The following is a 26755-nucleotide window of genomic DNA, read 5'->3' as shown; positions in this document are numbered from 1 at the left end:
TTTGTTTCTCCTCCTTCATGTTCCTAACCTTTGAGAAAGTCCCAGCTCAGAAGACTCATTTCCTTCCTGAGTTTGTATGAGGAGAGGAGACAGATCTTCACTGCACAGCTCCTGGGACATAATTCAGTTCTGATGAAGGGCTGCAGGCAAGTGAAGGTGGAAGAGAGCAACTTGCCTTACTAAAACTCAATGCCCTCTAAGGAAGGTTGGTACAGATGAGTGCTCTGGGCAAAGCCTTTCGTAGGATGATTTGTGGGTCAAACAGGTCCTTGACCAGAGTGTCCCTCTCCCATTGGGGTTCTTCCACTTTGACCTCCTCTGCTACAACCATTTATGACCCCATTGCTTCTGCTTCCCCTCTAGGGCTCAAGTGTGGGCAAAATCAAAACCCCCTTCTTTTCCTTGTTTCTATTACCTCCCGTATCACCCAAGATCCTCTACCCAATTAAGTCCTCTGGCCTCAAAACAAAGTAGTAAATTGATGAACTTTCTTATTTCATATTTCAGAAGAGGCAAAAGGGCCTCTTTTGAAAGCAATGGAATACAAAAATCAGCATAATCAAGGAAAATATAAAATCCTGATTGACTGATTTATAAAACCCAGATTTCTGATCTGATTTTGCCAGAATTATTAACAAGACACTCCATTTCTGTTTGACCCACATTTTTTCTCTGATCTGTGTCATCTCCAGGTAGTTTTCTAATACTTAGAAACTGATGTAGCTCTTCCTGGACATTTCTTAGTATTTTGCCCCATCTGAGGACTGGCACCCAGTGCCTTAAAAACTAAACTTTTTCATGACTCAAACTCCCAGATATCATAGATTCTGCCCTTACTTCAAGGTCCATTTGGAGCAACAAGCCTAGTGCATAAATTACTTAAAGCATAGTGGTGGTTGTCACCTTCCATTCCCAGTCATTACCGAGCTTTGTCAGTATGATATGGTAGCTACGGTGAAACGGTTCTGACGTCAGTCACCCTGGGTTCAAGTCTTAGCTCTACCTTTGCTAGCTCTACAACTTTGGGCAAGTTAATTAACCTCTCTCTGCCTCAGTCTCCTCATCAGTAAAATGAGGATAATAATAGTGCCTACCTTGTAAAATCCTACTTTGCAAGGTCATGATGGGAAGATAAACAAAATAGAATTAGGAATCAAGACTTATTTGCCACTTAAAAATTATCATTAATTCTTTCCAAGCCTAGTTTATCAGTTCTGCCCACTTTGGAGTTAACACTGAATAGGTGAGGAGGCAGGATACTTCTGATAATACTCAGCTGTGTAGGGAGAGGGCCTATCCCCAGAAGAAGTAGCGAATGATGTGAATACGAGGTGGGCAGCATAATGAGCAGAGAACAGTCTGGTCACATCACTAGAGGTATCCTCTTCAGACATGGTAATAATGCTGTGGAAATGTTCCCCTGGCACCCTCTGGCTCACTGTCTAATCAAGTCTCCAAAGAATGGAAACTGAGTCAACTTTTCCTTGTTGTGTTGTTGTATCTTTTCCCCTTTCCAAAGAGAGGAAGCAAAGCCCTTTATCTACTTGGAAACTGTGTCTTAGGTACTTTACAGATTTTCTTTCTCTAAGGAGATCTGATTATCATCCCCTTTCATCAAATTTATGATACTCCTCTGAACTCTCTCCAAGTACTGCATTTTCTTCCATGCTGTGGACCACAGCTGGATGGGATGCACTCCCCAGGGTCTCACAGTGACCATGATAAAAAGGCTGTTCCTATCCCATGAAGCCTCCTTAGCATCCCATTTGGTGCCTAGTCTAACTGTAAGTATACATCACTCCTGAGTTTTTCTATCTTATTTTCTGATATTCAAGTATTTATATATTAAATCATTTGAAAAATGTCTATCATGATTACAAAGCCTGTTTTGCTATTTCAGAAAAATTTATTGTGTTCCAATGGATGCATCTGCTGTTGAAAACAGAATTCTCCACTCTGAGGATGAACCACAGGGGGTCATAAAAATTGCATTCTGCAGTATTTTTTCTATTTTCTATTCATGCACATCTTCCTGATTTAGAAATTGTTCAAGTTTCCAAAAGAGTAAATGATTTTAAATAAAATGGTTAAAATATTCCAATGTAGTTGTATTTCTGTTAGGGGTGAATGAATGTTAAAAACAGGAGTTTCAAGCATCTAAAAGTGAAGGTATAGACAGAAAAACTAAAGTGTAAGAGGAAGAGGAAGGAAGCACTGTGATTTCTACTCAACGCATGACCATTCAGGCTATTCAAGAAGTAATAGGGTTTTAGATGACCATAAATATGAAACATAGACTGATGGGGGAAAGAGCCCAAGGTATGGTAGTGGGATGCAGACATCTCTTTACCTAACCCTGTCTTTGCTGTTAGAGTGCTTTCTACCAGGGAAGGCTTCTTTTCTCCAGCACTAAAGCTTCTTAATGAAAGCAGTTTGGATATGGAAACGTACGCCCATTTGTGATCTCAAAAAACAAAGTGGACATAAAACATACTATCAGTATTATTTTCCTACTACTTTGGCATGAAAAATAAATTGTTATTTTTGAAGTTTCACTGCTTCAGAATCAAAAGGGCTGAAAAACATAGTTATTGACACATAAAAAAAGAAATTCCTAACAACCTGTATTAATCAGGTTCTGCTAGCAGTTGTAACAAATAACCTCCATATCTGGGGGCTTTAGAAAAAATTTCTTCCCTTCTCTCATCACAGGGCAGTGCAGGTCTCTGCTGTGGTGGGTGGGCAGGGCAGTTCTCTATAGTCATTCAGGCTTCTTACACCTTGAGGTTCTGTCACCTTTCAGTACCCTGGAGTCCTCCTACTTCCCCTGCATCTGGCTGGCAGAGAGGAAGGGAGAGGGAGGGAGTGGAGGATCGGGCTTGGCAGCAGTGTCCGTTGTTCCCACCAATATTCTTCTGGCCTAACTGCAAGAGAGACTGGGAAATATAATTTAGCTGTGTGCTCAGAAAGAATAGGATATAGGTTTGATAAGTATTCATTCAGTCTCTGTCATATAATCTAAATTAAAGGTCACATATTAGCAGCAGGCAAGCTAAATGTTGTCCCCAGATGCGTTTCCTTTTGGCCTACGTCAAGTGGTTTAAACAGTCAATTTTGTTCAAAAACTTTAATATGGCAAGATTTCACACTTAAAAATAAAAAGAAAATCTAGTAGTTTTGGTTCCTCTCAACAAATCAGAAAATCTTGTGGGCCTGCCTTTTCTTTTGTCATGAAATGGCTGAAATTAAGTAGCAGCTGCCCCTTAGCTTAGGTCTACGGTCTCCAGTTCACCATTGTTGGGGCTCAGGAAATGATACCCCGAAATATTGTGCTCTGATATGCTGAACTAAAGTGTACTCACCTGGTGGGTTCTTCCTGTTTGCTGCACAGGCAAAACCAATTCACTGAGACCATGGTATTGCAGTAAAGAAACAGTTTAATTAATGCAAGGCTGGCCATGCAAGAGAACTGGAGTTATCACTGGAATCAGTCTCCCCAAAGGCTCAGAGATTAGGGTTTTTACGGTCAATTTGGTGGGCAGGCGACTAGGGAATGGGTGCTGCTTACTGATTGAGGATGTAATCATAAGCGTGTGGAAAATGATCCTGTGCATTGAGTCTGCCTCTGGGTGGGTGCGGGGGTTACGGGACCAGTTGAATGATGAGTCACGAGTCTGGGTGGGGTCAGTCAATTGCTAGAATGCAACAGTCTATAAAACATCTCAAAAGACCAATCTTAGGTTCTAGTGATCTATAGGAGTAATTGGGAAAGTCACAAATCTTGTGACCTCTGGCCATAGGACTCCTGAATAGTAAGCGATTATAGAAACTATGCATTCATTTTAGCAGAATTTGGGCCACTCCCATAATACTAATCTTTTAGCCTTTAGTCAGTTTTGCAAAGGCAGTTTCAGCCCCCAAACAAGGAGGACGCGGTTTAAGAGAGGGAGTATTATCATCCTTGCTTCAAATTTAAACTATCAACTAAATTTCTCCCATGGTTAGCTTGGCCTATGCCCAGGAATGAGTGAGGACAGCTAGCCTGGGAGGCTAGATTGGGCCAGCTATGCTGGACTTCTCTCACTGTCATAATCTTTCAAAGGTGGTTTCAAAAGTCATAGCCTCAAGGTCTCTATGATCCTCTTCCCTCCCCCTCAACTCTGCCCTGTCTCTCAGCCTTATGTCTCTCCCAAAGCACAGGATGAGGCTTTACTCTGGTATTCCCTTATCTACTTTAAGACCAGACTTGCCAAAGGAAACACAGTTGCCTTCCATCCCCTCCCTAAAATCCAGAAAAGATTGAGAAATGCAATCACACTTGGAAAGACTTTTTCACAAGATAATGTCTGCCCCTATGGCTCATTCAAATTACAAAGAGAATAATTTACAAGTTAATTTCTGTCTCCCATAATGCCCCTCAAAAAATCATTTACTACTCCTTAAAATTGTTACACCCCATCTCTGCTTCCCCTAGGAAGAAGGGCATATAAGCATCTAGACCTCATTGGGTTATTCAGTAATCATTCTGCAATTTCCATGTGCTATGCATGTTAAATAAGCAGTATGCCTTTTCTCTTATTAATCTGTTTATTGTCAGTTCATTTTCAGCAAACCTTCAGAGGGTAGAAGGGAAGCTTTCACCTGGCCCTTACACCCTGAAGCCTGTTTCAGTCGCTCATTTGCCTGGCCTTTGGAGATGCTTACACTTGCATTCTCTGGTCTGCATGATGATTTATTCTTTCTTTTTTTTTTTTCTTTGAGACAGAGTCTTGCTCTGCCTAACAGGGTGGAATGCAGTGGCACAATCTTGGCTCACTGCAATCTCCGCCTCCCGGATTCAAGTGATTCTCCTGCCTCAGCCTCCTGAGTAGCTGGGACTACAGGCGCCTGCCACCACACCAGGCTAATTTTTGGTATTTTTAGTAGAGACAGGGTTTCTCCGTGTTAGCCAGGATGGTCACTATATCCTGACCTCGTGATCTGCCCCCCTCGGCCTCCCAAAGTGCTGGGATTACAGGTGTTATTCTTTTTTATATTCTAGATCTTGTCATTAATATGTCAATACCAACAATTGACTGCTATGGATTGATTCAGTGTGTATTTGTTAGATTATGTTTTAGATCATAGTGAAAACTAATTGCCAACCCTGAAACTCTCTTTTTCTGTAGAAGTAATGACTAATGTCCAATTATGAATGAATTGAGATGTTTTACTTTTAGCCTAATTGTATGCTTAGTCATAATTTATATTCTGAACTAACATGGTAATCTATCAGAAATATTGTTGAATGTGAAAATTTTTCTTTTTTCTTCCTAGGATTAATAATGTTTGCTGGGCTTGGAATTTTAAGATCCTTTTTATGGACAAAGATCTTAAGCAAACAGAATGATCCTTAGGTTGACAGCAGAACAGTTAATGGAGACGTACTCTGTTTCTTTGTTGTTGACCACTGGCTATTTGGGGAATGGTGTTAGGTGGATTTGGCATGGCTATTAAAATAATCAACTTAAATAAAAAATACATCCCAATATAGTTCCCCTGTAGTTCTTTTAGTTGGATTTGAAACTGTTCCACAACTGAAATTTGGAAAATCAAGTTATATTGAAGGTGGAGGGAGGAATGGTTGGCTGAATTTAAATGACAGATATAATTGTTTTGTTTTGTTGGAGAACACTGCCTATAAATGTCTAAGAATTTGGTGTTAGAAGTTTGTACGCTATTCTGAAAAGAAGGAAATAGAGGATCAAACTTACAGTGAACAAACTATTTGCAAAGAAAATATCTCTTAACACCGTAGAAAGGCAAAGAAAATAAATGTGAACACACCTAAGGGCAATTAACACTTATAAAATGAAAGTACATTATACTGACAGCTTTATCTTTTTTGTTTGCTTTTTTTAAAAAAATGAGCAGAGCTTGAAGTGTTAATTTTAAAAATCAGGGCTGGGCGCGGTGGCTCACGCCTGTAATCCCAGCACTTTGGGAGGCCGAGGTGGGCGGATCACGCGGTCAGGAGATCCAGACCATCCTGGCTAACACGGTGAAACCCCGTCTCTACTAAAAATACCAAAAATTAGCCGGGCATGGTGGTGGGCGCCTGTAGTCCCAGCTACTCAGGAGGCTGAGGCAGGAGAATGGCGTGAACCTGGGAGGCGGAGGTTGCAGTGAGCCGAGATAGCGCCACTGCACTCCAGCCTGGGTGAGAGAGCGAGACTCCGTCTCAAAAATAAATAAATAAATAAATAAAAATAATAATAAAAATCATCTGAGGGTATTTAATGTTTCTGGTAAAATTACTGATGCTCATGATGGCAGCCTTTCTAGCACTTTTCAGTTTACGTGTTTGGATTTGTAGTCATGCCTTGCTTAACTACGGGGGTACGTTCTGAGAAATGCATCGTTAGGCGATTTTGTCATTGTGTGAACCTCATACAGTGTACTTATACAAACCTAGATGGTATAGCCTACTATACATCAATATCAAAGCTATATGGTATTGCGTATTGCTCCTAGACTACAAACCTGCACAGCATTTTACTGTACTAAAAACTGTCGGTCATTGAAACACAACAGTATCCAAATGGCATTTGTGTATCTGAACATATCTAAACATAGAAAAGGTAAAAATACAGTGTTATTATCTTATGGGATCACCGTCATATCTGTGGGGTCACCATCATATTATATGGGGTCACGGTCTGTCAGTGACCAAAATGTCATTATGCAGTGCATAACTACACATACAAGTGACATAAATTCTGTGGACAGAAGTTTTAAGCACATTTGTGAAACAAGCTACAGAAGAACTTTTGTTTTACATTTTTATCGTGTATTTGTATGAGGGGAATAAACTGCTGACATAATTTGCTGATGATTCAGAATTGGCTATCAGCAGAATTATAATCCTGGCGAAGATGGAGGAAAAAATATAGAGAGATCTCCTGTGACAAAAAATGCGTGGAAAATTGTCACAAAATCACTTTTGGTGGTGGGGGGTAAGGGGATTGCCCCTGGGGAAAAATAAGTCATTGGATCATGTGGGTTGAGAGAGGCCGACTGAAGAGCACCCGAATGCTCTTGGCTGTCTTACCCAGCCCCAAATCCTCACTCAACACCCAGAAATGGGAATTATCTCCTTGCCAAGATGGGGAAACTGAGTCTCAGATGGATCGATAAACTTGGCAAGGTCTATAAGCAAAATAATAGAGGATGTAGGAATTCAAACTCATGGCTTCCAGGCACCAAAGTCCTCACTGAGAAAAACAGACTGAACATAGAGAAATGGCACTCTGAGAGAGAGACCCATTGAAAGGAAGTGGACACTGAGCTTGGGTTTTAAATGTGATTCACTGACTAGAAGACTGAGAGGAAGTTTCAAAAGGTCTGTAGCACAGTGGGCTGAGGGACACTGCAATTCTTCTCCTTCCAACTCCCAGAGACTTAGTCCAGCAGCATGGGCTTCAACCAGAGGCACTTTGGTACCAGAAGAATACAGGCTGGACAGATTCCAATAGAGCAATAAAAACAGTGAAGGAAACAGCGACTTATCTGTCGAAGGACGCATGAGTCCAAGCACTTGTAGCTTGCATTAATGGGGAGGAGAGGACGATGGATGGCAACTCTTTGAAGTGTGTGTCTGCATTTAAGGAGTGATTAGCTTGTAGCAGGAGTACACCCAGGAGTGGAAAGTGACGAAATGTGGATAAGAAACCTCTAAACTGATAGCAGAAAATGGTTTTTGGAAGAGTTACAGGGCAACTCCTTGAGGCTCTGATGTTTTTCACTTTTCCTGACTCACTTGTTTTCCAGGAGTCCCAGCGTCTCCTGAAGAAATCCCTTTCCCATTCAGCCGGCAGCTGCAGCAGGTGGGATGGGCCAGACCAGCCCTCTGGGGATGCCGATCCCAGGGAGCATCCAGGCCGGAAGGTCCAAACAGGCAAGTGACTCATTTGCTTTTCCTCCCTTGGTCATGTCTATGACTCATACACTTTCATTCAGTCCCAAGTATGAGAAAGGAACATCAAAAAGTCCAAGATGTTATCAAATATTTGATGAAAAAGAAAATTCCCCTCTCATATGATCCTTACAGAAAATGTTTATTTAGTCTTTTCATTTTGTTGACATTTCTTTGATTTATCAACATTCAGAAGGTAGAGTGAAGAGAAGGAAGTCTGTTAAGTGAGACAAAGAAAGGTTAGGATGGCTCAGTCATTGCTCCCCCGAGGGAGTGATCTAAGCTGCTCACCCACAGACAGAAAGGGTAAACGGTCTAGCTCTTCACTAATAAGAAAGGACTCTTCTTTTGAGTAAGTGAGGGGTATTTACAGTGCTGTGTTTGGAAGCACATGGTGCCTGTGTATAGATGGCTGGGAGACAGGATAAAGGGGTGGGTGATTTAAAAGCATCAACTTTGGTATCAGATGGATCTGGAGTGGAATTATGGATCTGTCACTTATTAGCTGTGCAACCTTCAGCAAGATCCTTGAGTGCTCTGAGACTTAGCTTTCGGATCTATAAAATAACAATCCTAAGAAAAAGCAGCAATGATAATGCCAACATGTCTATCATTGATTGAGCTTCTACTATGTATCAGACATTGTTCTATGGATTTTACATATATTATCTCATTTTATCTTTCCAACAAACCAAAATACGGGTAGTACTATTGTCCCCATTTTATAGGTGTGGAAGCTGAGTCACTGAGAGCTGAATGAACTTGCTCAAGGTCATGCAATTAGAAAAGGGCAGAGGCAGCAAAATATCTCCCTCCTCAGTTTGTTATGAGGCTTACTCAAGGTAAAGCAGATAAAGAGATTAGTTCCCTGTAAATGTACAACAGTATATATGCTTGTTTTTTTTTCAAACTAAAGACAAGGAAGGGGGAATTCCCTTTCTAATTGTCCCAATTGCTATCTCCTTTTTTTTTTTTTTTTTTTTTTTGAGATGGAGTCACTCTGTTGGCCAGACTGGAGTGCAGTAGCGTGATCTCGGCTCACTGCAACCTCTGCCTGCCAGGTTCAAGCAATTCTCCTGCCTCAGCCTCCAGAGTAGCTGGGACTGCAAGCACGTGCCACCATGTCCAGCTAATTTTTTGTATTTTTAGTAGAGACGGGGTCTCACCACGCTGGTCTCAAACTCCTGGCCTCGTGATCTGCCCGCCTTGGTCTGCCAAAGTTCTGGGATTACAGGTGTGAGCCACGGTATCCGGCTGCCATCAACTTTTTAAAATAAGTAAGTGATTCTCTCCGCTATCAACATCTTATGCACAAGAAATTCACAATATTCTTTATTTTTTAACATAAAGTTTTCAAAATTCGTAGAGATTATTTGTAAGACAGCTGTGAGCAACATCTGATACTAGGCTAGGACATATCCCTCCTCTTTGTTCAAGAAACTGCTCTACACTTTCAATCAACTAAAATAAACATGTGGAAACCATTGAAAGCTTACTTTCCGTGAACTCGTTCACAAATCTAGGGGCATACTTCAGAGTAAAATATAATCTCTTCTCTACACATGCATCACACAAACATGCATGCATGCACACACACACAATGCTACTCAGATGTTCAAACTGCCTTTGAAGGTGGCGTTGAGCAAAGCTGTCTTACCCAGTAGTGTTGCTATTCATCTTGGTTGGTGTATTAGATTGTTCAGGCTACCATAACAAAATACCACAGACTGGGTAGCTTAAGCAACAGAAACTCACTTTCTCACAGCTCTGGAGGCTGAAAAGCCTCAGATCAGGGTGCTGGCCAATTTGGTTTCTGTTGAGGGCTCTCTTCATGGCTTGCAGACAACCACCTTCTCATTATGTCCTCACGTGGCCTTTCTCTCTCTCTCTTCCTCTTCTTATAAGGCCACCAGTCTTATCAGATTAGGACCTACTCTTACAACTTCAGTCAGTCTTAATCACTTTCTAAAAGCCCTATCTCTGAATACAGTCAAATTGGAATGTAGGGTTTCAATATATGAATTTCGGGGGTACAGAGTTCAGTTCAGTGTATAGAAATTGGCTGAGGCTGGATTGTTTTTTATGCTGGGGCCTATGTATCTCAGAGAATCATTTATTAATCATTCAAATTTTCCATGTGGTCATCTTTAGAACAGTAATTGCCAAAGGGCTGTGAATCAGGTGTTTATTGTAGAACATGAACAGATGAAATGTAACAGATAAGGCTCCCTTGGTAAAGCAGAGTCTTGGAATACAGGGTGGTGGTGTTCTTTCTAAAAATAAGTCTTGGTGGCTATTGTGCTGCTAATACTGGGGGCATTTTAAAAAGGTAAACAGGGCCTAAAAGTAAAAGCTAGATCTGGAAAGGAAAGGGACTATTCTGCAGAAGGAACACATTCTTTCCAAGTGGTTTGCATAATTTCCTATGTCGCTTTCATGTTAGAGAAAACACATAGGTATTTTGGGTGACTATGTAAACCAAGTTTTCGTATCATCTCAGAAGTATCACTGGGGCTGGTTTGGTTAATTGAAGAAGGCTTGTGAACTTTTCTTTCATGTGTAATTTAAAACTGGAAAATATGAACGTGCTATTTTCTTGCTTTCAGACTTTGTGACCTTCTCCCTTTGGACATAGGCAGGCTCACGTGGTATATGTATGTATGTCTGTATGTGAGTGGCGCTGGGGGAGTGGGGAGATGGGAGGGGTTGGACAAAAAAAAATTAGAATTGGTCAATTGTAAAAGCCCAGATAACATTCAGCTTCTGGTCTTCAATATAGGGCCTATTTATCAGGCTATTGTTCTGAGAGAGGATTTTCAAGAACAAATTTAAATCTCTCCTTCAAGAAACCAAAGGCCGGCCGGGCACAGTGGCTCCTGCCTGTAATCCTGGCACTTTGGGAGGCTGAGGCGGGTGGATCACGAAGTCAGGAGATCGAGACCATCCTGGCTAACACGGTGAAACCCCGTCTCCACTAAAAATAAAAAAAAAAATTAGCCGGGCGTGCTGACGGGTGCCTGTAGTCCCAGCTACTTGGGAGGCTGAGGCAAGAGAATGGCGTGAACCTGGGAGCTTGCAGTGAGCCGAGATCGCGCCACTGCACTCCAGCCTGGGCGACAAAGCGAGACTCTGTCTCAAAAAAAAGAAAACAAAGACCAAGACTGAAGATCCTATTGGTTCTCCCCATAGAGTAGAGAAGCCTCATGCTTCCCAGGACAGTAAAGCTATGGCTTCATGGCGGAAGGGTAAGTGATAGGTTTCACCCTATCTAGAGTAGAGTAGTACTCATGCATCTCTGGATCTCCACCAGGCCCTGGCCAGCCTGAGTGAGAGACCAGATCACCAGTTCACCAGCATCACAGTTCTCCAGGTGGGCAAGGATCCGTGTGCCAGAGATTCCAGCAGCCAGAGGACTCCCCCTGCATCTCCAGGAGGTCATGGAAACCTTAAGCACAACCACCTTCTCCTCTCCCTCTTTTCCATTCACTACTTTAGGGGGGGAAACAGATGGGGAGGGAGAGTGGTGGGAACAGGAAAGGAAGGAGGAAGCCTTCTAGAAGGCTGAGAATTTGTGTGCAGGAATAACTGTTACTCAAAGGTATGGTTTACATGACAAGTTAAGGCTAGGTCTGAAATCAGATAGGGCTAAATGTTAAATTTTTAAAGGTGTGCAACTGAAACGAGTTATCTTGTCAGATTAATTATAGTAAAAGAAGCCACATCTTACATTCTATCTAGCTGTGCTTATAGACTGTAGCATGAGTGGATTTTGCTTCATTTGCTTCTTGTTTCATGAATGGCTAAGTGTGTGTTTATGTGTGTGTGTGAGATGTGGTAGGTGTAGTGGGGAAAGGAGTAAAATATAGTTTCACTGGGAACATACTCAGTCACACATGATTCCCACTAAAATGAAATTGTAGGAAACATCCCAAAGTATAAATGTATTTGGCAATTATATCAGACATTTTAGCATTAAATATCTCACTTCTCACTGGTTCCTCATGGCAGAGTCAAACCAGAGGACCTTAACCAGTGCTTTCTGAACACAGACGCCCACCTCCCAAAATGTGATTTGCAAAACGACCATAAGGCACACTCTCCACCACCATCACCATCCCCATCATTACTTGCAGCAAGCACCTACTAAGCTTGCTCTACATTAAGTACTCAGTGTTCTCTACTAAATGCTTTACATGATCATATTCAGTCTTTGCAACAACCGTACTAATATTATCCCCATTTTAAAGATGAGGGAACTGAGGCTCACAGATGAAGTAAGTATTGGAGCCAAGAATCAGGGCCATGTATTAATAGTTCCAAAGCCTATGCATGTTTTTTTCCATTCCACCATGCTATTAGCTTCTTTTGAAGATGACACTTTTAGAGAACTTTCTGGTATCTCTGAAGTTCAATTTTTGGGCTTTCGTTCTCTAGGTTCTGTGTTGATGTGGCTCAGAGCCAGTAGTGTAGGGTACAGGAGAAACCTTCTTCACCTCATCTTCTGAGGGCCCTACTGCAAGCCAGCATCTCCCCTCCTTCCTCTCTGCTTCAAGATCCATGGAGGTATATTTTAATATTTTCTAGTATAGTTATCTTTATTTCAGTTGGTTAAGTATCAATTTTCTTGTCTAATATCCTGAAGCACTTCTCTCTACCACCTGTCTTATTTTTATCCATCTCTAGGTATAAAGTGTCATTAGACACTACCTTCTCTTCAACAAAGGTTTTCCAGTACGCGAATAAGGCTGCTCTCTGGGAATGTTTTACAAATTTCAAATTGGATAATCAATTTAAAATATATGCAATCCAGCAAAGAGACAGCAAATACCACTAACACTCTTCACTTGGTTTGGCCAAATCACTCACCTGGGATAAAGTAGAAATACACCAAAATGAATTTAGAAAAATGTCTGAACTCTCAGAACCCCAGTGTTTCCAGACAAACACTGACAGTTTTAGCTTTTCCTATTACCAAGGCAAAGGGTTTTGCTTTTGATTCTCAGCTTTACAGGTTTCTTTTACCTTTGTCAACCTAAGTTTTCCAAATTTGTTAACCTCTTTTAAAGACATGCCATGTACAGTAGTGCTTCCTGGCTAGCATGGCCATCTTGTTTCCCAGCCCACTGTGTGGGCCTTAATCATTCTTTAAATCCCAGATCCTAGTTCCCTCTTTCATGAATCTTCCCAGACCTTTGCAGCTCCCATTCATTTCCCTTTCTTGGGAACCCTACAACACTCATTAAGTGAATCGTTACTTTTGGCATTTAATTGTGTACTGCTGAACAATTACTTATTATTTACATGTATGTATATGTTCTCTTTCCAGTGACAAAACCGGTTTCTTACACGGAGGTAATTTTGTTTTGCCACATATAAGTCCCTGCAGAATGACAAATAGCAGACATTTAATAAATGCATATTGAATGGATGAAGGCACTTTGTTTCAAAGGGATAACCCTAGAGTTCATTTGACTCAGGAGAAAATACAGCTCACACAGCTACAGCTCATTGGAATGCTTATTGTTTTGCCATTTCCTTGTAGTGGAAAGTCCCAGTCAGTTATCAAGTAATATTATCAACAACTATTTTATCTAGTGCTTAACAGGGGATGACATCCAGAGGTAACTTCACAGACAGAGCCTGTTGTGAAACAGGTTGAATTCTGCCACATTTTACTACCTTCCTGGTCTCAGACCAATCACTTAACTCCTGCAATGCCACATGTGGAAAATATATTCTGTTATCAGTGAGTTTACAAGCCTGTGATACTATGCTTCAGAAGCCAGCAGGAATGTGATACTGGTGTAACCGAGCCCCTGGCTTTGCAAGTTTGTACACTTAAGCATCTCTGAGTGAAAAGCAATGATGTAAACACAAAGGAACCATTATTAGAGAAATCATATTTATGTTCCCATATTGTATGTGGTCAGAGGAAAGCAAGACAAGGGCAAGACTTGGGCAAGTGACAAGACGTATTAGCAGTGGCAGCAACAGTGCTGGGTAAACAGTTGTAAATCCCAAACGCTGAGCCGTGTTAACATTTTACAGAATGCTTTGATCCTTTTCAGTAAGATACAAAGCATGAATAAATTCACACAGCCTCCTTGGAGGTCAGTGTGATTTCTCTGTTTCTGTGGAAAAGCACTAACTAGTCCCATGCTAATTCATAGTTTGATGCTCACCAAACTGGAGCAGACAGTTAGAGGTAGGGATGACATACAAAAAAAAAAAAAAGAAAAAAAAAGAAAAAAAAAAGGAGACTGGTTTCCCCAGAACGTGAATGGAGATCCTGCAGCTAAAAGAGGTCACCCATCTCTCTTTTGAGTGTTCTTTTTAGACATCCAAATGCAGACTGGATGGTGCCTTCCCAGAAGAGCATGTTGTGCGTCGTCTCTCTATGGGGATAACTGGGGAAGGAAGCTTCCTCCCAAAGGACATGCAGCCAGAGTATGATTTTACAGTAGAATCTAAGAATATTAATAATTCGTTGAACATAAATGACCAAGGAGCTGATTTCAGTAAGAAGTTTCTGGGAGAAGTTTCAAACTGTTGTAACTGCCAAGTATTAAGGGGCAACATGCCACTAATTCCCAGTGGATTAAAAATACTGCTAGTTTTTCTCAAGGACATTTCAATTTTGGAAAGAGTGTCAGTTTAGAAACACAAATTAAATACCATCTTTGAGATGAAATGAAACCTGAAGGAATTAGACAATTCACCAATAAGAAGGACTTTTCTCAAGTAATCTTTGAACTGTGTGTTCTAGAAAGGACTGTATGTACGGAGTGGAGGCAGGGGGATGAGAAGAGGAGCTGAGGAGGAGGAGGAGTCTGAGGAATGTGGCCTGGGGCTACTCAGATAAATTGTTACAAAGGAGGAATCTGACCTAGGAACCAATCTCCATCTCTTGAGGTGTCTGGGCCAAAACATGTTTTATGACTTTGTTGATAGAAAAAAATCTATGTATTTTGAATGCTGATATAATGAAGATCAAAGCTACACAATTTGGATGGAAAGAACACTACTGTCATGTTTCAAGTTTTGCAAAATAAATGATGGAATGATCTTTAGATCACACGGCTGAATGTGAAGATTTGAGTACTTCACAAAAAAGGAATCTTGCAAATGCATACAGAGAAAATTATGATAATGCAAATAAAGCCCTTTATGTTGCATGAAAGAAGTTTAAAGTAGGAGTAAGTAAGCACGAGTCTATGTTAATAGAATAGCCACCGTAAATAGGAATATTTATCCATTGTTTACGAATCCATAGAATTATTAGATGAAAACTATACCATTCTAAATATGTAGGACTCTTTATCATCCACCTACAAAAGTAATGGCTTTAGTATCTATTGTTTACTTATGTCTCTACCATTCCAGAAATTGAGTAGAGCAGGTAGCGCAGAGGGAGGGAGAAGCAGCTTCAGAGGTCAAGTCTAATTGACAGGCCCTGGACCTTGACCTTTGGACACCCTAACTGGGCCTCTTCTACCAAACCAGACCATGAGTTGCCCCCAAACCAATTCTTCTGAAGTAACCAAATCTATCAATGAATGAATATTAACATGAAACTTGAACAAGCCTCAAGTGCAAAGGGGACTAAGGACGGAGTCTGGTAGGGAGAGGCACCCCAAAATGAGAGTAGGTGCAGAAAGAAAATTAAAACAATTCTGAAAATGGGTTTCTTTCATTTCTGAGTTTTACTTCTGTCAATCCTTGGGGACCAGGAGAATATGGCAGCACAGGTGCTTGAGAACAGGCTGCGCTGGGATTTGGAAAACCTTTTGACTTTAGAGAAGTTACATAACCTCCCTGGGCTTCCGGAACCTCATCTATAAAAGGGAGAGGTTGGATTCAAAGGTGTCTTTTCTGCTCTAATATGTTCTGGTTTCACCAAGCAAGTCTGTGCCTGGCATCTAGAAAGATCCTCAGCCCAAACAAAGCAACATCATCCAGAAGGAAAATGCCCTTCAGGTCTGTTTCAGGACTTCAGTGTTCACCACCATGGTGAGTGACGGCTTTCCTTGGCCACTAGCTGTCTGGAGCGACCCAGAGAAGTGGCGGGCATTGCCCTCAGCAGGGCAAGTGAGGAGGAGCTGCAGAGGCAGAGGAGGGACACCAGGGTGGAAAGTGACTCAGGAATGAGACTGCTCTCCCCATTCGACTCTCAGTCCAAAAAACCATGCTCCTATTGTGAAAATTAGACCTTTGAGCAGCGTTCCATGTGTTTATTCTATTTGTATCAAAGAGGCTTTCATCTCCCTAGAGCAAATTATTAACACATTCCACCAAAGTTGTGAGGGTGGAGGCCTGGCCTTGGAGAAAAAATAATCACCATCATAATAAAGAGTTGCCTGAAACGTGAACTTAAGAAAAACTAACATAAAAGCCCCCACTTTTAATGACAGTGGTTGGAAAGGCGCCAAGGTCCTTGTGCCCAGGGGAGCATGGTTGGCTGACTTTTTGTCCGTGGGCTGACCCTTCTGTGTCCAGGAATTTTCCATGAGCAGGCCATAGTGTGGGAGGTGGGGACTTTTGCAGGTTCAGCAGGTTGAGGCACTCACAGCCAGTTGCCCTCAGCCTTAACTGGAGACCAGATTTTGTTGGCTGAGTGAGCAGTGGCTCTCGGTTCCAGGCAATAAATCTTTGCTTCTCAAGATCATTTGGTTGGGAAGAGGAGGGAGAAAAATAGAGAGGAGAGAAAGAGAGAGAGAGAGAGAGAGAGAGAGAGAGAGAGAAAGACAGAGCAAGAGCCAGAGCCAACTCTCAGATACAGCCAAGAGCAGCAACAGATATAAAATAAGCCCAACAATATTTCAGTTTCATGAATGGATTATTCCCCAAAGGGCTGTGAGGAATAGTTTCTAGATAGAGATTATGCCATTTTCTAAAGCAAGTTCACTTGATTTACAGGAATCATTCGATGCTTAGGCACCTCCTTTGAGATACAGTCAGACTGTATGAGTAAAGGGCCCAGTGCGAAAGAGAGTATAGAGAAAACAGGGAATTATTTACTGCTGCTGAAAACAGGACCCAGCGTTCAGACTTTGCTTTTGTTTGCCTTTTAAAACATGTTTCCAAGTAACTCCAAAATATATGATACCTCAAGTCTCATGTGATTGTAACAACCAAGATTCATGAATAGCCACGAATGTGTTGTTTGTCATTAACATCAGTTTTCTCCCTTTGGGGCTAAAGGAGGAGCAGAAAGAACAGAGAAATCGGAATGCGAGTGGGACTTGTACTTCATAAAACAGCCAGAGGATCCTCCTGTAAAACTGCTTGGGAGTTTTGGCTTTGTCATCTGGGAAATTGAGAATTTGCCTGTGATGTGAGGAGTGACTGCTGACATCAGTGGAGATGGATGAATACCTTTTGTATTACATCAGTAATTAGAAGGGATCTCAAAAATCCCACCATTTCACCAGTTTCATAGATATATTTTTAAACTTTGGCTAGCAGTGATGAGTACCATTTGCTTAGCACTTGACTGCTTCAGAATGCCTTTCACAACGATATCTGTGCTATTTCTTTTATATTTTCAACTTTTAAAAACATTTTAATTGAGATATAATTCACATACCATAAAACTCACCAATTTAAAGTGTACAATTCCATGGATTTTAGTATATTTGTGGTGTAACCACTACAGTCTAATTCCAGAACATTTACATCACCCCGAAAAGAAAAGCCCTTTCCATTAGCAGTCATTCCCGATGCCTGTCCAACCCTCAGCCCTTCCTAGGCAACCGCTAATCTACTTTCTGTTTCTATATATTTGCCTATCGTGGACTTTTTATATAGATGGAATCATACAGCTGTGGCCTTTTGGGTCTGTCTTTTGCTTAGGATAATGTTTTCAAATTTCATCCATATAGTAGCATGCATGAGTCCTTTATCATATTACCCAATAATAGTGTGGATACAACACATTTTATCTATCCTTTCATCAGTTGATAGACATTTGAGTTGTTTCTACTTTTTTCTTTAATTTTTAGTTGGGACACATAATAATTGTACATATTTATGGGAGGCAGAGTAGTATTTCCATATGTGTATACCACGTATAATAATCAATTCAGGGGAATTAGCACATCCATCACCTCAAACTTGGATCATTTATTTGTGTTGTGAATATTAAAAATCCTCTCTTCTAGCTTTTTGAAAATGTACAATAGATTCTGGTTAACCATATCCCCACTGTGATGCTGCAGAACGCCTGAACTCATTCCTCTTACCCAACGGTAATTCCGTAATTGTTAATCAGCATCTCCCCATCCTCCCCGCCCCACCACCCTTCCCTGCCTCTAATACCCACGATTGTACTCTACTTTTTCTTAACTCTCTCATGAGTGAGAACATGTGGTGTTTATCATTCTGTGCTTCTCTTATTTTATTTAACATCATGTCCTCTGTGTTGCTGCAAATGACAGAATTACATTGTGTTTTTGTGGCTGAACAGTATTCCATTGTGTGTATATATCACATTTTCTTTTATATTTAACTTTTATTTTAGGTTTGATGGTACATGTGAAGGTTTGTAATGTAAATAAGCTTGTGTCACGGGGGTTTGTTGTACAGATTATTTTATCACCCAGCTACTAAGGCTAGTACCCAATAGTTATTTTTTCTGCCCCTCTCCTTCCTCCCATCCTCCCATGCTCCACCCTCAAGTAGGTCCCAGTGTCTGTTGTTTCCTTCTTTGTGTCCATGAGTTCTCATTATTCAGCTCCTACTTACAAGTGAGAACATGCGGTATTTGGTTTTCTGTTCCTGCATTAGTTGATAAGGATAATGGCTTCCAGCTCCATCCAGGTTCCCACGAAAGACATTATCTCATTTTTTTATGATTGCATAATATTCCATGGTGTACATGTACTACAGTCTTTAAATCCAATCTGTCACTGATGAGCATTTAGGTTGATTCCATGTCTTCACTATTGTGAATAGAGCTGCAATGAACATACAAGTGCATGTGTCTTTATGGTAGAATGACTCATATTCCTCTGGGTATATACCCAGTAATGGGATTGCTGGGTTGAAAGGTAGTTCTGTTTTTAGCTCTTTGAGGAATTGCTACATTGCTTTCCACGATGACTGAACTAATTTACACTCCCTACAACAGTGTATAAGGGTTCTTTTTTCTCCATAACCTGGCCAGCATCTGTTATTTTTTGACTATTTATTTATTCATTTTTGAGACAGAGTTTCATTCTTGTTTCTCAGGATGGAGTGCATTGGCACAGTGTTGGCTCACTGCAACCTCTGCCTCCCGGGCTCAAGCAATTCTCCTGCCTCAGCCTACCAAGTAGCTGGGATTACAGGTGCCCACCACCATGCCTGGCTATTTTTTAAAATATTTTTAGTAGAGATGGGGTCTCACCATGTTGGCCAGGCTGGTCTCGAACTCCTGACCTCAGGTGATCCACCCACCTTGGCCTCCCAAAGTGCTGGGATTACAGGCGGGAGCCATTGTGCCCGGCCATTTTTTGACTTTTTAATAGCCATTCTGACTGGCGTGAGATCTCATTGTGGTTTTGATTTGCATTTCTCTAATGATCAGTGATATTGAGCTTTTTAAAAATATGATGTTTGGCCACATATATGTCTTTATTTTGTTAACTTTCATGTTTAATTTTTTTTTTTTTTGAGACAGAGTTTCATTCTGTCACCCACGCTGGGGTACAGTGGTGGGATCTCGGTTCACTGTAACCTCTGCCTCCTGGGTTCAAGGGATTCTTGTGCCTCAGGCTCCTGGGTAGCCGAGACTACAAGTGTGCGCCACCACACCTGGCTAATTTTTGTATTTTTAATAGAGATGGGGTTTCATCGTGTTGGCCAGGCTGGTCTTGAACTCCTGACCTCAAGTGATCTCCCTGCCTCAGCCTCCCAAACTGCTGGGATTACAGGTGTGAGTCACCACACCCAGGCTGTCTTCTTTAGAAAAGTGTCTGTTCATGTCCTTTGCCCACTTTTTAATGTTTTTTTTTGTTTTTCTCTTGCAAATTTGTTTCAGTTCCTTATAGATGTTGGATATTAGACCTTTGTCTGATACATAGTTTGCAAAATTTTCTCCGCTCTGTAGGTTTTCTGTTTACTCTGTTGATAGTTTATTTTGCTGTGCAGAAGCTCTTAAGTTAATTAGATGCCATTTGTCAATTTTTGCTTTTCTTGTGATTGATTTTGGCATCTTCATCATGAAATCTTTGCCTGTTCCCATGTCCAAGATGGTATTGCCTAGATTGTCTTCCAGGGTTTTTATAGTTTTGGGTTTTACATTCAAGTCTTTAATCCATCTTCAGTTGACTTTTTTATATGGTATAAGGAAGGGGTCTTGTTTCACTATTCTGCATATGGCTAGCCAGTTATCCCAGCACCGTTTGTTGAATAAGAAGTACTTCCCCCCTACTGCTTATTATCTGTGCTATTTCTAGAATTATTTGCAATTAATGGATTCAGAAACTGAGGCTCAGTGTGTGTGTGTGTGATTTGCCCAAGTTTCCCTCTCTACCATTTTCACTCTATACCTGTGGTTCCCAAGGAAAGATGATTTTGCTCCCCAGGGGAAGTTTGGGACTATCTGGAGACATTCTTGGTTGTCTCAACTAAAAGGTGCCATTGGCACCTATGTTGGGTAGAGGTCATGGTACTGCTAAACATCCTAGAATGTACAAGATAGCACCCCCCACCTCCCTGCACACACACAAAGAATCATCCACCCCCAAAGGTCAACAGCAACAAGGTTGAGAAATCCTGCTCTATATATTCTCACTTTAAAGTCTCTCTTTGACTTCAACTACTATCTTTATGCTGGCAACCTTTAAATCTATATTTGCTATTTCCAAAGCTCCAGAGTCCCATTGCTAACTGCCTAACAGAGACTTCTACCTGATTTTCATTTGGGAATCTTAAACACAATAAATTAAAAAGTAATATTCTGAACCTCCTATATTCTGATCTTAATCACTGCCCCTACCATCTAGGTTTTCTCAAGTGAGAAACATGATTGCAATGTGATATGGTTTGTTTATGTCCCCACCCAAATCTCACTCTGAATTGTAATAATATCCATGTGTCAAGGGCTGGGCCAGCTGGACATAACTGAATCATGGGGGCAGTTTCCCCCATACTGTTATCATGGTAGTGAATAAGTCTCATGAGATCTCATGGTTTTATAAATGGGAGCTCCCCTGCACAAACTCTCTCATTTCTGCTGCCATGTAAAACGTCCCTTTGCTCTTCCTTCGTCCTCTGCCATGACTGTGAAGCCTCCCTAGCCATGTGAGTCCATTAAACCTCTTTCTTTATAAATTACCTAGTCTCTGATATGCCTTTATTAGCAGCATGAGAATGGACTAATACACCATGCTTGATCTTTTCCTTCCTGTTCTCTTCCTCATCTACCCCAATCCAATCATGTGACATATCTTTCTAATACATCTGAGAGACATCTCTAACCATTGGTCTCCACTGACACTCTTAGCACTGGTCCTCATCATCTCTCAGGACAAACTCTAGCAAACCATGCCTGGAACTCTTCTTGGCAAACCATGCCTGGAACTCTTCTTAGCACCCATGAAGTATTATCATCCTCATTTTAGAGATGAAGAACTAAGGTACACAGAGATTAAGTGATGGAGTTGATAAAGGAGCTAGAGTTTGAACCCAGGCCAGACTCTTGTCTATTGACCATTACACTCAGGTACCTCTTGAATCATCTTGGCCTCAACTTCTATGTTTTCCTACATGAGCCATGTGCTCAAGTTATTCTGAAGATTCTCCTTGCTTTCTAGGGCTTTTTACATTTCCTGTGCCATTGAAAATGGTATTTCCTCCATCTGGAATGCTCTTTCTTCTTTGTTTGCTGTTAGTTCCTACCAATCTTCCAAGACCAACTCAGATAGCAGCTCTTCAAGGCAGGAATCATGTCTTATTTATTATTTTTTAATCCCAGCACTGTATCTGTTTCATAATAGGTACCCCAATATTTACTAAATAAAAGAAAATGATTATTTCTCTTTCTACTACTTCCAAAGCAAAGTTATTTTGCAAATATTTTCCATTGAAAGCAGCTCCATAGATATCCCATTCCTGCCTTAAGGCAACTGATTAGAAGTGGATGCTTGTATATAGGTATATATGAGGGCAAGATTCTCTGAAATATATTGACTATATGAATTCAATATATATAGTAAGTCCTCACTTAACGTTATCAATATGTTCTTGGAAACTGTGACTTTAGGAGAACTTAGGTATAATGAAACCAATTTTACCATAGCCTTGTTGATATAAGCAAGAGTTACGTTCTGGTCATTTCTGGTCACAAAAACATCCCTCAACTTATAAATAAAGACCTAAAATGTTTCTAATATTAAACATTAAAATAAACGTGAGCTATTCAAACATTTAAGAAAGATGAAAAAAAACAAGTAAGATAATTATTTACCCGCTAATTCCAGTTCAGGGTCAAGGGTGTCCAGAGCCTGTCTCAGCAGCTCAGGGTGCAAGGCAGGAACCAGCCCTGGAGAGGATGCCATTCATCGGCACGGCACACTCACACGCACCCACACTCACTCCCAGTTCACTTCACGGGCACGTCTTTGGGATTGGGAGGAAACTGGAAGACTCAGAGAAAACTCGCTCCAGAAATGGAGAGAACACGCAAACTCCACACAAACAGTGGCTCTGTCTGAGAGTTGATTTTTTTTTCTCATCAACATTATAACAAAATGACATTGAACAAAATGATGTTCTCCAAGGACCTGCTGTATTGTATTGGCCATAGGAGTTCGAAGAGGTGGCATCAGCAATGTTCTGAAGGGCACCAAACATTCCTAAGGTTTGTTTATGGCCCCACATTTCTATCCCAATTTTAAAATAAATCTCTTCTATGTAGCCTGGTCAAATAAACATTTGTTATAACAGTAACGTATTTCAAATAATTCATGTCAGTGTAGAAGAAATCAAAAGGTGTTTATATTAGAAAGTCTATCCCAAATTCACATCACTCTAACAACTTTCCCCTCCCTCTCCCTCTCCCCTATCCATTGATACCATATGTAGTTGAAGTAAAGATACAATATGGTACAGGGATTTAAGGTCATTATAATTTCTATTTGCATTACAACTACCATAAGGCATATGAAAAGACAAGCATTTCCTGGCAAGCAACTTTTTTTTTCATCATCAGCAAAAGAGGAAAATATAAATATGGTGTAGGGAAAAATATCCCCTGGAAAGACCATAAAGTTGCCTTAATTCAGAAACAAAATCTGTGTATCCCCTGTTCCATTAATTTCCCCATACTATTAGCTATTGGAAGATGAGGATGAAAGCTGAAGATAAACAAGTAGTGTTTGGAACTAAGGGAATAGAGTTGTGAGCACCAATTAACCTGGGCCCCAAACATAATTTTACTGTGGACAAAGAAAGCCGTGTTCAAGAGTTGTAAGGGTTAAAATGATTACTGAGATATGGCCCCTGCTCCTTGGAAGATGCAAAAAAGTGTAATAAAGACCGTTCTTTTCTGTAAGTTTTTAGTAACATGAAAGTTAAGTCTTGCAGTTTTTGATAACATGACATTTTAAAATGTCTTTTATTATCAATGAGGGTAACTGTTCAGGATGAACTTATTTTTATGTGATAGTTCCAGCATCCTGTCCCCAGAGGATCTTAGCTTTGTTTCTGAAAATCCACAAAATAAAGGTGGAATCATAGTCATTGGCAATCTTTCTGAGAGGTCCCGAAGTGTGAATAATTTAGTCTCAAACACAGTGGCTATATGTGCAAAAACGGCAAAATGAATCTGTGTATATCCAGGGAAACAAAAAATCTATTTCTTTTGTTATCTGTTAATATACCCCCCATCATTAGCACTGCAGTGGCACCTCTGTTTGATGGTGCATTTTCTTTCTTTTCCTTTTTTTTTTTTTTTTTTGGAGATGGAGTCTCAGTCTTGTTGCCCAGGCTGGAATGCAATGGCGTGATCTTGGCTCAACCTCCGCCTCCCAGGTTCAAGAGATTCTCCTGCCTCAGCCTCCCAAGTAGCTGGAATTACAGGCACCCACCACCACGCCCGGCTAATTTTGTGTTTTTAGTAGAGATGGGTATTCACCATGTTAGCCAGGCTAGTCTCAAACTCCTGTCCTCAAGTGATTCACCCATCTCGGTCTCTCAAAGTGCTAGGATTACAGGCGTGAGCCACCGCGCTTGGCCTGATGCTGCACTTTTTTTTTTTTTTTTTTTTAAGATAATTTCCTCTGCTTTGTGGGAAATCAGTAAGTGCTCTTCTCTTGGTGTCTTGGTCCATTTGGGCTGCTATAACAAATTACCGTAGACTGGATGGCTTAAATTACTAACATTCCTTTCTCATCATTCTGGTAGCTAGATCTCTGAGATGAGGGTGCCAGCATGGTGGGGTTCTAGTAAGAGATCTCTCCTGGGCTGCAGACTGCTGGCTTCTTATATTTCCACATGGCAGAAAGAGGGTGTGAGAGCTCTCTGGGATCTCTTTTATAAGGGCACTATCGCCATTCATGACCTAATTACTTGCTGAAGGCCCCACATCTTAATACCATCACTTTGGGAGTTTGGATTTAAACACATACATTCAATTCCATAACACTTGGGCATAATTCTCCCCCACCTCAGAGAATAGCTAAAGTGGTCATGGAGGCTGCTCTCAATTTTCTAATGCCAGGGCTTCTCTTGTTAACATCTCTTTCACCCCGCTACTCCCCTTTAAATTATATCCCACATCTAACTGCTTCTGGCCACCTCCACTGCTCTAGCTCTGGTCCAAGCTGCTAGCAGGGCCGACCTGCAGTATTGCAACGGCCTCACTGTTGGGCTTTCTGCCCCTGCCCACTTTAGTCAATTATTGCGCTGCAGCCAAAGGCAAGAATATAGCAAGGATCCCACTTTGGGGTGTTTAATCTTGTTAATATGTAAGTCAGAACAGGTCACCCCTCTACTTTAACCCCCAGGGGTCCCCCATTTCACTCAACAGAAGCCAGGCACCTTCAAAGGCTGTTAAAACTCTGCATACACTGACTCTTCATTATTTCTCTGTCTTCATCTACTACCAATCTCCCTCTTGATCACATGTGCCACATCCTGGCCCACCTCTTTGCTGATCCACAAATATGGTTATGCTCTTGCCTCAGGGCCTTTGCACATTCCTCTGTCTGAAGCTCTTCCTCCCAAATGTCCACACAACACAACTTACTCCCTCCTTCCCTTGGGGATTTACTCCACTGTACCCTTCCAATCAGGCCTACCCTGACATCCCTACTTAAAATGGCGATGCCCCCCTCCCATTCCCTGTCTCCCCACCCCTGCCCCACCATATCTTTCATGGCAATGCCAGCAGGCTGTGTATTTTATTTATGTGTTGTGTTTATTTTCTACCTCCCCAGTTAGAATGCTTGATCAATGAGGGGAAGGACTTTTTATTCCTTTTTTGCTGCTGTATTCTCAGTGCTTAGGACAGAGACTGGTATTTGGAAGGCTCTTAGAAATATTTGTTAATTAGATTAATGAAATGGGGAACAGCAGGTTCTTTCTTGCACAAAGGTACAGGAGGTAACGTGCCTTATATACTCTCCTTACTTCATCCCTCACTCTTAATCCCTTTTCAGCTTACACGTACTGCTTAGTTCTTAAACCTGATATTTCTCGGAAGTGACATGACCAGGGACCACATTCTAGTTGCAGTCTGCAGTGTTAGTTCTTGGACTAAAAGGGCACACCTAGCATTGCAGAACACAGAATATCAGTAGCGGCAAATCCATTTTAATGTCTTTTCTATGTCTTGAGCATATTTGTATGGCTAGCATTCTTAGGTCACCTTAGAACAGTTCTCCCTGTTTGGGAAGCCATTATTGAAATTTGGGATTCAGTATTCTGAAGATCCATGACAAACACTGAAGTCAGTCTCCCTGGATTTTGTAGGTATTTTTAAGTTAGTCCTCAACTAACTTAAAAATGGATTTCAACTACATACTTGTCAAAAGAGTGATATTTCCTATATTCTGATCTGCTTCTTGCCTGGATAACCCATTGACAGGATGAAGAAAGCATCAATAATAAGTTACTGGAATATTTTGAGTAAGACACTGAAAGAAAGGCCCACAAGAGGAATACGTTTTGAAGGGAAAGTGGGGGCAGGTCAGAAGCTTAGGGTGTAAATCAAGCTGATTGGGGCAGCCAGGCAATAGCCTGGCACTTCGCAAATATCACAGAACACATGATGAGCCAAGCACTTTACAGCGGACTTAGGCTAATGTCTTCATTGAGGAGACTGAGGCCCTAAAGGGGGAAGTAGCTGGGCAGCAAGGCGGGCACTGAAATTAAACTTCTAAGTTTTGCTCAGGGCCTGCTGATCCAGAGTAGAGGCAATGTGCCACCTAAGACTAGCTTAGGGTCTGCCCACGGTGTGGTGGGACCATGGAAGCCTGGCAAACCCCTGCAGGGAAAGAAAGGATCCCAGGTTTCAGTGGGCTCTGAGTGCATCTTCCCCAAGCAAAGCTGTCAGGCCATGTCCCAGACTGCAGCTCGCCTCCTTAAGGCTAAGATGAAGGTTGAGCAAGGGATGGTGCAATTCCGGGTTGGGGAGGCTGAGGACTTTCAAGTGAAACAATGGCTTAGGTGGAAACTCTCCCAAAGTCAGAGCTGCTTGCCGTTAATGTTCCTGCTGCAGCTGCTCTAGACAATGGTACTGAAAGGCTGAGTGTGGGTGAGTTCTTTCTTGACCCTGACTATGTAAAGGGCCTCTTTTTAGATGTTTTGGACTTCATC

The sequence above is a fragment of the Symphalangus syndactylus genome, chromosome 18 (genome assembly GCF_028878055.3).
Source record: "Symphalangus syndactylus isolate Jambi chromosome 18, NHGRI_mSymSyn1-v2.1_pri, whole genome shotgun sequence".
In the NCBI taxonomy this organism is placed as follows: Eukaryota; Metazoa; Chordata; class Mammalia; order Primates; family Hylobatidae; genus Symphalangus; species Symphalangus syndactylus.
The sequence above is the reverse complement of the archived record's forward strand: the minus strand, read 5'-3'. Positions refer to the sequence as shown.